This window comes from Mauremys reevesii, linkage group 1, assembly GCF_016161935.1.
Source record: "Mauremys reevesii isolate NIE-2019 linkage group 1, ASM1616193v1, whole genome shotgun sequence".
NCBI classification, from domain to species: domain Eukaryota; kingdom Metazoa; phylum Chordata; order Testudines; family Geoemydidae; genus Mauremys; species Mauremys reevesii.
The window spans coordinates 275580222-275592542 of NC_052623.1; the positions used below are offsets into that span (position 1 = coordinate 275580222).

At 44.4% G+C, this 12321-nt stretch overlaps 1 protein-coding gene across 8 annotated transcripts in view; it reads left to right on the plus strand.

Moving 5' to 3' along the window:
* UHRF1BP1L (UHRF1 binding protein 1 like) overlaps positions 1-12321 on the plus strand; it is an 89215-nt gene that overhangs the window by 28625 nt on the left and 48269 nt on the right. The window lies entirely within an intron of this gene.

Genomic DNA, 12321 nt, shown 5'->3' on the forward strand with positions numbered 1-12321 from the left:
TAACTTAAAAACTACTTGCTTACAAAATCAGACATAAAAATACAAAAGTGTCCCAGCACACTATTACTGAAAAATTGCTTCTAGTCTCATTTTTACCATATAATTATAAAATAAATCAATGGGAATATAAATTATACTTCTATTTTAGCATGTAATATAGAGCAGGGGTCGGCAACCTTTCAGAAGTGGTGTGCCGAGTCTTCATTTATTCACTCTAATTTAAGGTTTCACGTGCCAGTAATACATTTTAACGTTTTTAGAAGGTTTCTCTCTATAAGTCTAAACTATTGTTGTATGTAAAGTAAACAAGTTTTTAAAAATGTTTAAGAAGCTTCATTTAAAATTAAATTAAACTACAGATCTTATCAGTTTAGTGCAGTGGTTCTTAACCTGGGGTGCACGCACCCCCTGGGGCAGGGCTGATGCAAGGATATTTTGCCACCTAGGTGAAACTTCCTCCTTGCACATCAGTTCATTGAGGGGCAAATCCCAATGAGCCTTTATAGACCCCAGGGGCCAGCCGTGCCCAGGGGCTGCTCCCCAGACCAGGTTCCCCCCTCCCCTGGACTCTCCTGGAGGGTGCACGGCCCCCCTGCGAGCCCTCCCAACCCCACCCAGGTGGCCCCTTCCCTGAGTCTACTCACTGGCTTTGCCGGGCTTGGGCCGCTGCAGCAGCTCGGCAGGGAGGACCCACCTTCCAGAGGCACCAGAGAGCCAGAGCGTCCTGCTTGTGGCAGCAGTGAGCCCCAGCCATGGAGGAGCCGGCGTGGTGCAGCGGGGCAGCAGCCCTACAAAGGCAGCAGTGGCACCGTTAGTGGGGAGCAGCTGTGCCCCCCCGCCTCTCCTGCCCAGGTGGCGGCCCGCCATCCCCCATGCGCCCTCTGGCTCCCCCCTCGCCTAGGGTTACCATATTTCAACAGTCAAAAAAGAGGGGAGAGCCCTGCCCTAACCCCCATCCACTCCCTCCCTCCCTCTTCCCACCCCCCACTTGCTCCGGTCAGAACCCCCAACCCACCCCTGCTCCTTGTCCCCTGACTGCTCCCTCCTTGAACCTCTGCCCCTAACTGCCCCCCCGGAACCCCACCCCCTACCTAAGCCTCCCTGCTCCTTATCCCCTGACTGTCCCCTCCTGAGACTCTCCCACCATAACTGCCCCCCTAGGATCCTACCCCCTACCTGACCCCTGACTGCCCCAACCCTTATGAACACCCCCACCCCCAGACAGACCCCCGGGGACTCCCACGCCCCATTCAACCGCTTCCCACCCCCTAACAGGACTTCCAGAACTCCCAACCCATCCAGCCCTCCCCCTGCTCTCTGACTGCCCCCTGGGACTCCCCTTACCAGGCCCATGTAGGTGAGACACTGGCTCCATGTGGAGGCAAAACTCCACATGGAGTGCTGAGGCAGTGGGACGGGGGGAGCTGCGGGAGGGGCAGCGGTGGCGGTGGCTCACACTTCCGGGAGCCGCAGAACCCGAGCGCGGTGAGGGAGGAGCCGGGGGGGGGGATGCCTACCCGGGCTGTGGCCTGGTGGCCCCCCCCCGGGGGGGGGCTTCTGCAGTGGATGCATGCAGGTGGCGGGCCTCATGCACCCCCCAACTCCCCCTTCGCTGCGCTTGGGCTCTGCAGCTCCCGAGAGTATGAGCTGCCTCCGCCGCCCCTTCCGCAGCAGGCTAAGGGCCCTGTGCCCTGGCGGCTCACACTCCCGGGAGCCGCAGAACCTGAGTGCAGTGAGGGGGGAGCCAAGGGGCGCGCTGGCCGCTGGTCTGGGGTCCCGGCGGCTGGCCGCGCTGAGCAGGGCTGGCGGCCAGGACCGCGGCTGGAAGCTGCGTGCCAGGCAAAATTGGCTCGCGTAAGTTGCCGACTCCTGGTATAGACAATAACTTGTTTATGTGAAATTTTAGTTTGTACTGATTTTGCTCATGCTTTTTATGTAGCCTGTTGTAAAACTAAACAAATATCTAGATGAGTTGATGTACCCCCTGGAAGACCTTTGCGTACCCCTAGGGGTATGTATATCCCAGATTGAGACCCACTGTCCTAAAGGTTCAAAATCCAGTAGGTAAACAAACCTCCACAAATTTACTATTTCTTAATAACTTGTGATTTTGGGGCAGCAGGGCTGTTGCATTATTTTTGAATACTTAGGGTTGGCAATAATGAAACTTGGACACATGGTGTGGGAACCAGGAAGGAGGAGAAAAGAAATAAGGGTGGAAAAACCTCAAACCTACTGCATACACAAGATAAAAGTGTGTCAGGGAAGAAAAACATCCATCCTGCCAGAGGCATCTTTATGTAATAAGATTCCAGGCTTGTCACTATGAAGCAGCAGGTTTAAAACAAATACAAGGAAGTTCTTCTTTACGCAGCACACATTCAACTAGTGGAACTCCTTACCTGAGGAGGTTGTGAAGATTAGGACTATAACAGCATTTAAAAGAGAACTGGATAAATTCATGGAGGTTAAGTCCATTAATGGCTATTAGCCAGGATGGGTAAGGAATGGTGTCCCTAGCCTCTGTTTGTCAGAGGGTGGAGACGGATGGCAGGAGAGAGATCACTTGATCATTGCCTGTTAGGTGCCCCAGAGGGAGTGGACCTGGCATTGGCCACTGTCAGTAGACAGGATACTGGGCTAGATGGACCTTTGGTCTGACCCGGTACGGCCCTTCTTATGTTCTATTATATCTGTAGAGTCAGTGCGAAGAGATGGAAAAATATGCAAGTGTTGGTGAGTGCTCTCTTTGTTTAGAATATCACCAGATTCAATCATCACTTGCATTTGTGATCTGTTACCATCCAATTTTTAAGTTCTCAGCCATTTTCAAGTTTTTATACACGGTTTTACGAATTACACCTGTACAATAGCACAGGCTTTCAGCTACTACTTCTCCAGTAAGTCACAGACAAGCTTGCTATTTGCAGAAAAAGCCAGTGCTTCACTGTTATCTTATTATTTCATAATTTTAAATTCTTCAGACTTTCCCCACTATCAATCCTTTTCTGTGTGAAATTGTCTCTTAGCTTGAGTTCAGGAATGTTATATTTTGAGCAGAAGTTAATAAGCCTTCAAGTACAGTCCAATTGTCAAAAATGTGATCAGTTTATTATTTTTGCAGTGCTCAAATGTGCTAGCTGTATTACAGAAATTACATAAATTATATAAGTTTGGTAAGGTATCTGTTTTTGTATATAGGAGAAACTTAATGTTCATAGTGTCCTGTAGTCATTGTGTTCATTAAGTTCCTTATCTATAGGACTACTATATTTGTAACAGCCCAGATGGATTTGATAACATCTCTAACAATTTCCAGGCTTTCATAAGTGAGCTGTGAAAAGATTATTGTGGGATAGGAAGGACAATGAATATGCTTCTGTGAGGACTTCACATTAAACGAAACAGAAAAAGAAGTAGATTGAACAGTGTTTTATATTTTTGAAAAGTGATTCCCATTCTTGTAGTGTAAGTGCCTCATTCGTGTGCAGGCACTGGCTGGTGTCTTGGAGATCTGCAATGTGACAATTAGATTATAGCCATTGGTAACAGCAGCTGTTTCTGCTCTATCTATTTGTATCTGAAGGAGAACCAACATCGTTTTTCAAATACAAACCATTCTACAAATATTACATGGAGAAGTGGGATTTGTTGTAATGGAGGAATTGATATTTGCACCGAAGCCAAAAGATATGGGAGGGAAGTCAGAATATATTAAGCATGGGGACAGGACTCCTTATGCTAGGATGTAAATCTGAGGGCAGTTTGGATTAGTTATGTCTCCAGAAAGTAAGTTGAAGCAGCAATCTACACGGAGGCCTGGTGTGTGGTAATTGAAATGGAAGCGATTATTTGAAAGGGGTCAGTTTCTTTGAATGTAGAAGCAAAGGATGAAACTATGGTCCCATTGACATCAATGTTTTGCAATTGACTTCAGTGGGGACAGGCTTCATCCAGTGTGTGCAAAATTGAAGCACAAGTTATTTTAAAGGAAAATCATGGAGGTGTAACCCACTGGCTAGCATATGTTACGTATCCACCTGAGCACCTGATTCAGAGCAGATACGGTTCTCTTATGGCTCTGGGATGGAGGGACACATACTTTTAGCTGTGGAGGTGCCCAGTTCAATCTCTGGCATGTTAGGATGGCAGCCATCATAAGTGAGACTCAACTGGAATTCAAACTGTTGTGGGCATTAAACTCTTGAGACAAGCTACCTTCTGTCCAGTGTAACCCACCGGTGAGTGTGTTTTATTTCTCTATCTCTGTACCCTGTTCCCAGAGAATGTGTCTCTGTTACAGCTCATGGCTACAGAACTTGGCCCTTAGGATTTTCAACATCTTGAGTTAGCTTTCAGTTCTAGAGGTTCCCTGTTCAGTCCTTGGAGTTGGCCAAGATGGTGGCCATCTCAAAGGCATTTACCCTTATTGACATTCATATAATAAATGTATGTTGCATGACAATATGTGATACATTTATTAATAAATTGGCCTCCAAAGACCTGCCAACATTTGAACTTTATCAACCCCTGTTCCTCTGGGGAATGGAATTTTCTTTCCATTGTCTGTAGACTTTCCCAACTGTACATGAACGTAATGAGAACCAGGAAGTCTTACTATACCCAAAGCACATAAATGTGCCATGGTGTACCAACTACCCTGACACACATGTCCATTGCTGCCACTCTTCCTGATCAGTTTTCTGTAGGGTAGATTTTTTAAATGTAAATTGGATTTTTCAATTAAATTAAATAAATTTTTCTTTTTTAAAAAAATATGCCTATTTAAAATTAAACTTGAAATAATGACAACCAATGCTAAGGCCTAAACTAAGTAGAATTTATTTTTTTATTTTTTTCTAATGTAAACAACTTCATTTTAAAGGGTTTTTTTTCCCCCCAGCTGTGAAGGATAGGAGTGGGGTTAGGGTCAGGGCAGTGCTGACAGCAGGGCTGAAGGAGGCTCCTTGTGCAGCTGAGATGCCCAGGACACCGGGGCGTAAAATGAGGGTTTTCCCTTGTATACAAGGTTTTACAGTTTGGTGCAATTGCTCTCAGCACCCCGACTCTACAAATTGTTGCACCTCCCCTGGACCACTCTCTCTCCGGAGTTTCAGTGCACAGTCACAAGGGACGAAGGAAAAGGTGTGGCACATCTTTGATTTGATATGGGCCCTTAAGATTTGTTTAGACAGCACTGAACATTTGTGTAGAGTGGACTTGTCATTTGTTCTATCTGAGGGATTTAAAAAAGGGTATGTTTTGGTCTATCTGGCCAAATGCATCAGATCATGTATTCAGCAGGTCTTCAGAGTAGATGAGACTCAGATGCCCAGATGTGATCCAGGCTCACTCCACTTGGGCAGTCTCCTTATTCAATCTGAAAGGTGAAGTTTAAATTGATGAATTATGCAAAGCACCTGGCATTCTCTCCAGACCTCCTCTAACCTCCAAAATCTACAACTCTCTACATCTAAACATCAGTTTTGATGGGTTGGTTGAGGGCTTAAGTTACCACCCCCATTCTTACCTGCTGCAACAGACTGCATGTCTCCTTTGCTTTGGCGACTATCTTGCTCTTTTTCGTCAAAACTCGGAACACATCATTACGGACAAGTGAGTGTTGTAGCTCATTCTATAGGCTATTCTATCCATTTTACCTCCCTTTCCACCCTGCTCCCTGTCCCTCTTCAGGGACCATCTCACAAGCACCTTCTATGACAGGAAAACAACTCTCTACTGAAGCTGGGTTCTATAGAACCTGTTCCCACATAGCACGGAGTGGATTCTACTCCAAGTATTTCATGATAATGAAAAAGAACAGCAGTTGGAGACCCATTCTAGATCTAAGATCACTGGACAAATTTGTAAAGATTCAGCAATTCAAATTGGTAACTCACGTAGCAATAATTCCATCTCTGGACCCAGGGGACTGGTTCTGGGCCCTAGATCTACAGCAGTGGTGGGCAACCGCATGTGGCCCATCAGGGTAATCTGAATGCTAGCCGCGAGACATTTCGCTGATGTTGACCATCTGTAGGTACGGCTCTCTGCAGCTCTCAGAGGCCGCAGTTCGCCGTTCCCAGCCAATGGGAGCTGCGGGAAGCAGCGGCCAGCACATCCCTGCAGCTTACCACTGATCTATAGGATGCTTACTTCGATATTGTGATCCACTCAACCTGCAGAAGGTTACTGTTCATTCTGAATCAGGATCACTTTCAATACAAGGCGCTCCCATTCGATCTATCATCCATTCCCAGAGCATACTCAAAGGTCCTTTCTGTGGTAGTGGCACATCTTTGCAAACAAAGAATGAATTATGCTCTTCCCATATTTAGCCAATTGCCTGCTTAAAGCATACTCTTTCGGTGAGGGTTTGATGGGCACACACAAGGCCATGGACCTATTCCTCTGACTGGGACTACAATTGAATGTCCACATTAACTCCAAAGCATTCCTCCCCTCACACAGGTTCAACACTGTGGTAAATTTGACCTGGACTGTCAAGATCGGCCCTCACACAACGGCCAGAAACTGTCTCCAGCTACTGGAGCACGTGACTGTGAGCACCTTTGTAATAAATCACATGAGACTTTACATGCGCTGCAGAGTGGCTCAGAACAGTCTACTTATCAAGCAAACCTAGCTTAAATAAACTTCTCTCAATGCCCTTGATAGTCAAAAAGTCCCTCAACTGGTGAAAAGACCCTCACAATGATCGTTCAGGGGTTCCCTTTTCTCAGCCCCCCGCAACATTGGTATTAACATTGGGTGCATTCTTATTGGGATGGGGAGCCCACCTGAGCATCCACGTTATTCAATGCAGGTGATCTCCACTCGAGTCCACTCTACATATCAATTTGCTGGAACTCAGAGCAGTCAGAAACGATTGCACGCATTTCCTCCCCCTGACCAGGGGCAAGCATATAAAGAACATAATGGATAACCTCTCATCTATATATTATATAAACCACCAGAGAGGAGAGACATCACCTTCCTTCTGTGCCAAAGCAGTGAAATTCTGGAATTGGTGCATTCGTCACCACATCAACATCTCAGCAGTTTTACCTTCTGGGTATACAAAACACCGTGGCAGATACTCTCTGCAAACACTTCTCCCAGGATTATGAATGGGAAATAGACCCCTCCATTCTCCACCACACATTTCTATGCTGGAGCGTCCCAAAGAGATGTATTTGCAACAGTCAAAACCAAGATATGCTCCTAGTTCTGCTCCAGGGCCAGTTAGGGTCACCACTCTCCTGGAGATAACTTTCTCCTGCAATGCAACAGATGTCTCTTGTATGCATTTCCACCAATTCCTCTAATACCCAAAGTCCTGATCAAGATAGAGGGAGAAAAGGCCAGGGTTATACTGGCAGTTCCCACGTGGTCAAGACAAACATGGTTCTCCTACCATACTTAGCTGTCTGTTTGCCAGCCAGTCACTCTCCAACCTGTTCCTCATCTCCTCTTCTAGGGTGCTGGCCAGGTCCATCATCTCAATCTCCAGGTTTTCCAGCTCAAGACATGGCTGGTCAGTGGTTCGAGGGGTTAGAAATGAGGATGTAAAGGTGGTGCTTTTACATCGCAGAAAACACACTACTTGTGATATACATACATATCCAAAAGTGGAAGAGATTCAAATTCTGGAGTGACTCGAGGCACATTCCTCCAACATCCTTCCCATTGTCATTTGTGCTAGATTATATCCTAGAACTAAAAAGGTCAGGATTATTTCTGAACTCCATAAAGGTGCACCTTGTAGCTGCCATGACCTTCCATCATAAGATAGAGGGTTATTCTTTTTTGCTCATCCCACAACAAGAAGTTTTCTCAAAGGTCTAGGTGGCCTTTTCTCAAAATCAGCTGCCCCACATTGGCAGGGGATCACAACTTTATCCTCAGGTATATTACAAGACCTCCCTTTGAACTCATGGCCACCTGCTCCCTTCTACACTGCATTTCTAGCAGCTATTACTTCTTCTCAAAGAGTGGAAGAGATAAGGGCTCTAATGGTGTACCTCCCTTTTACAGTCTTTAAAGACAAGGTCACACTATGACCACCCCCCATATTCCTAACAAAAATATCTTTGGACTTCCACATAAACCAATTAATCCACCTCCCAGTTATCTTTCCAAAGTCACGAGACAAAAGAGATGCAACATTTCACACACTTGATGTCAGGAGAGCATTAGCCTTTTATTTAGATAGGGCTAAGACCTTCAAGAAATCTCCCAGACAATTTCTCTCCATTGGAGACAGATCTAAGGGATCCTCAATCTCCAAAGAGACTCTAGATGGATATTGAGCTGCATTTCCTACCACTATTGGTCTCACAGGGATATTAGAGGAATTTTCAACCTTCTTCTAGAGTATGAACTCACTGCATGAGATTCCTTGTCACTTACAGAGCCTTACATAGCCTTCCTCCAAAATGTTCCAGTCACAGAAATATGTAGAGCCACGACCTGGACATTTGCTCATACATTTGCTGAACGTTATGCAGTTACTCACAATTCAGTATCCGATACCATATTTGTCTCTAATGTCTTATCCTCAATTCTTAACTTGACTCTGAAGCCCCACCCCTTCACTAGGGGTACTGCTTCAGAGTCGTGTAGTGTAGAGCATCTATAGGGACACTACTCGAAGAAGAGGAGACGGTTACTCGCTCTGTGCAGTAACTGTGGTTCTTCGAGGTGTGTTCCCCGTGGGTGCTCCACTACTCGCCCTCCTCCCCTCTGCTTCCAAGTTGATTCCAATGAGCTTTGTGGCAGAAAAGGAACTGCGGGTAGTTCGCCCGTTTCATGCCCTGCACGAGGGTTATATAGCACTGTAACGGGGACAGTGCATGTGCAAGCTGAACGGACGCTGCTACCTAAAATCTCTGTGCTGAGGCACAGGGGATGCAAGCATGCCTAGAGCGGAGCACCCATAGGGACACATCTCAAAGAACCACAGTTACTGCACAGGGTGAGTAAGCTTCTCTTCATAACCTTGAAAATAATTGTGGTCACCTGTTACAGTAGCTCCAGATTTTGTTTCTTAATGATAGTTATTAAGTAACTAAGAAATAAAATTATAATTGAACCAGAAGCAATTTGTCTAGGTTTATCTACATTTTTAAAAAAATGGAGTTGCTAGGTAATAAAAAACTTGACATATTCAGAAAAGAAATCTCTTTAAACAATCTCTCTCTTTAAAAAAAGAAAAAACAAAACCCATCTCTCTAACTAAATGAGTTTCAGTTGGAGCACTGGGGACGTTCCAGAAGACTAGAAAAAACTAATGTGCCAATTTTTAAAAAGTATAAATGGGACGACCTGCGTAATTAGAGGCCTTTCAGTCTGATATCTATCCCAGGCAAGATAATGGAGTGGCTGATATGGGACTCAGTTAATAAAGAATTAAAGGAAGCTAACGTAATTAATGCAAATAAACATGGGTTTATAGAAAATGAATTCTGTCAAACTAACTTGAGATTTTTTGGGGGTTGAGATTACAGGTTTAGTTGATAAAGGTATTAACATATAATGTACAGAGACATCTGTAAGGCATTTGACTTGGTAACACGAGACATTTTGATTAAAAAATTAGAATGATATAAAATGAATATAACACACACATTAAATGGAATAAAACCTAGCTAACTGATAGGTCTCAAAATGTAATTGCAAATCTGGAATCATCATCAAGGTGTGTTTCCAGTGGGGTCCCACAGAGATTGGTTCTTGGCCCTATGCTGTTTAACACTTTTATCAATGACCTGGAAGACAACTTAAAATCATCAGTAATAAAGTTCCCAAATTACACAAAAATGGGGGTGTGGAAAATAACAAAGAGGACAAGGATTCCTCAAGGAATCAATTCTGAAGCACTTAGAGGAGAGGAAAGTGATCAGGAACAGTCAGCATGGATTCACCAAGGGCAAGTCATGCCTGACTAACCTAATTGCCTTCTATGAGGAGATAACTGGCTCTGTGGATGAGGGGAAAGCAGTGGACATGTTATTTCTTGACTTTAGCAAAGCTTTTGATACGATCTCCCACACTATTCTTGCTGGCAAGTTAAAGAAGTATGGGCTGGATGAATGGACTATAATGTGGATAGAAAACTGGCTAGATCATCAGGCTCAATGGGTAGCGATCAATGGCTCCATGTCTAGTTGGCAGCCAGTATCAAGCGGAGTGCCCCAAAGGTCGGTCCTGGGGCCGGCTTTGTTCAGTATCTTCATTAATGATCTAGAGGACGGTGTGGACTGCATCCTCAGCAAGTTTGCAGATGACACTAAACTGAGAGGAGGGGTAGATACACTGGAGGGTAGGGATAGGATACAGAGGGACCTAGGCAAATTAGAGGATTGGTCCAAAAGAAATCTGATGAGGTTCAACAAGGACAAGTGCAGAGTCCTGCACTTAGGACACAAGAATCCCATGCACTGCTATAGACTAGGGACCGAATGGCTAGGCAGCAGTTCTGCAGAAAAGGACCTAGGGGTTACAGTGGACGAGAAGCTGGATATTACTCAACAGTGTGCCCTTGTTGCCAAGAAGGCTAACGGCATTTTGGGCTGTATAAGTAGGGGCATTGCCAGCAGATCGAGGGACGTGATCATTCCCCTCTATTCGGCATTGGTGAGGCCTCATCTGGAATACTGTGTCTAGTTTTGGGCCCCACACTACAAGAAGGATGTGGAAAAATTGGAAAGAGTCCAGTGGAGGGCAACAAAAATGATTAGGGGGCTGGAGCACATGACCTATGAGGAGAAGCTGAGGGAACTGGGATTGTTTAGTCTGCAGAAGAGAAGAATAAGGGGGGATTTGATAGCTGCTGTCAACTACCTGAAAGGGGATTCCAAAGAGGATGGATCTAGACTGTTCTCAGTGGTACCTGATGACAGAACAAGGAGTAATGGTCTCAAGTTGCAGTGGGGAAAGTTTAGGTTGGATATTAGGAAAAACGTTTTCACTAGGAGGGTGGTGAAGCAATGGAATTGGTTACCTAGGGAGGTGGTGGAATCTCCTTCCTTAGAGGTTTTTAAGGTCAGGCTTGACAAAGCCCTGGCTGGGATGATTTAGTTGGGAATTGTTCTTGCTTTGAGCAGGTGGTTGGACTAGATGACCACCTGAGGTCCCTTCCAACCCTGATATTCTATGATATCCCATGTCCTTAATAGGAAACTTAAACTGTTGAATATGTGTTGGGCATTTTGGTTTTTGTTAAGCAGGTTAGTGTGCTTATAAATTTTGATACCCCCAGAACATGATGTAACAATCAAACAGGGAAAGTGACTGCCAGGTATTTTCAGCAGTAATTGGAGATTGATGGGGGAAAAAAAGCATGAAAAATAAAAATAAAAACCTAGCTTAACAAGAAACCTGACAGTTTTCTTAGGAACCAGGCTCTCTCAGTTCAGAGAAAACATATGAGCTGTAACTGGCATGGACATGGCAGCAAAGTGGTAATTCCTAGAATGTTTTCCCCATTCTTCTGGCAAAGACAGACAAGTGGCAATCTGCTACTGAGAGGACCCAAACCACATTCAATGGACATGGTGATGTACTATCTGAAGCTGTAAAATGAGAGTCCAGGTTGTGAATCGAAATCAAACTTCCATGGCAGAAAGTTAGGCACTCAGGCCCTGATCCAGCAAAGCGGATAAAATATGCTACGTGTGATATAAGAACTTAGGTAGATAGGTAAGTTTCGTCAAGCACCCCTCGGCTTTGCTATACATCACTAGGCTGTGCGCTGATTGGCACAATCACATGGACTGTTATGCTGATTTAAGTAAATTATTGTGCCTTTTAATAAAATAGTAATATGTACAGTATGTGTGTCATCTTTGAGATTTCTCAGTTTTAAAAATATATAGAAGACCTTGCAGTGTAGTTGGATCATGACACTTCAAAGTATACTCTGACAAAAAAGCACTTATGGTAGGATTTATAATCCTCTATTTGAATTGCTACATTGTAAATACACTAGAATCCTATGAACAAAACAGTTTCTACCATATGTTTTTGATAAATTCTGAAATTAAACAGTAATGAATGTTTTAAGTATAATTTATACAAGATTTTTGTCAAGCTTAAAGTGCGAATAAAGTTAGAAAAGTGACTTTGTAAAAATAAAACCTTTTTACTCTAAAGATCTGCCACCTGAGTTTATTCATAGTCATATCTGCTTATTTAAGGAAAAAATACATTTTCACTAGTTTTTCTCCTGTTAGCCCTACAGTGCCAAAACAGTTCAAAGGAGAATGAGCTGGATTCTGTTCTGGCTCATACAACGTCAAAAGAATTGTTAGCTAAATT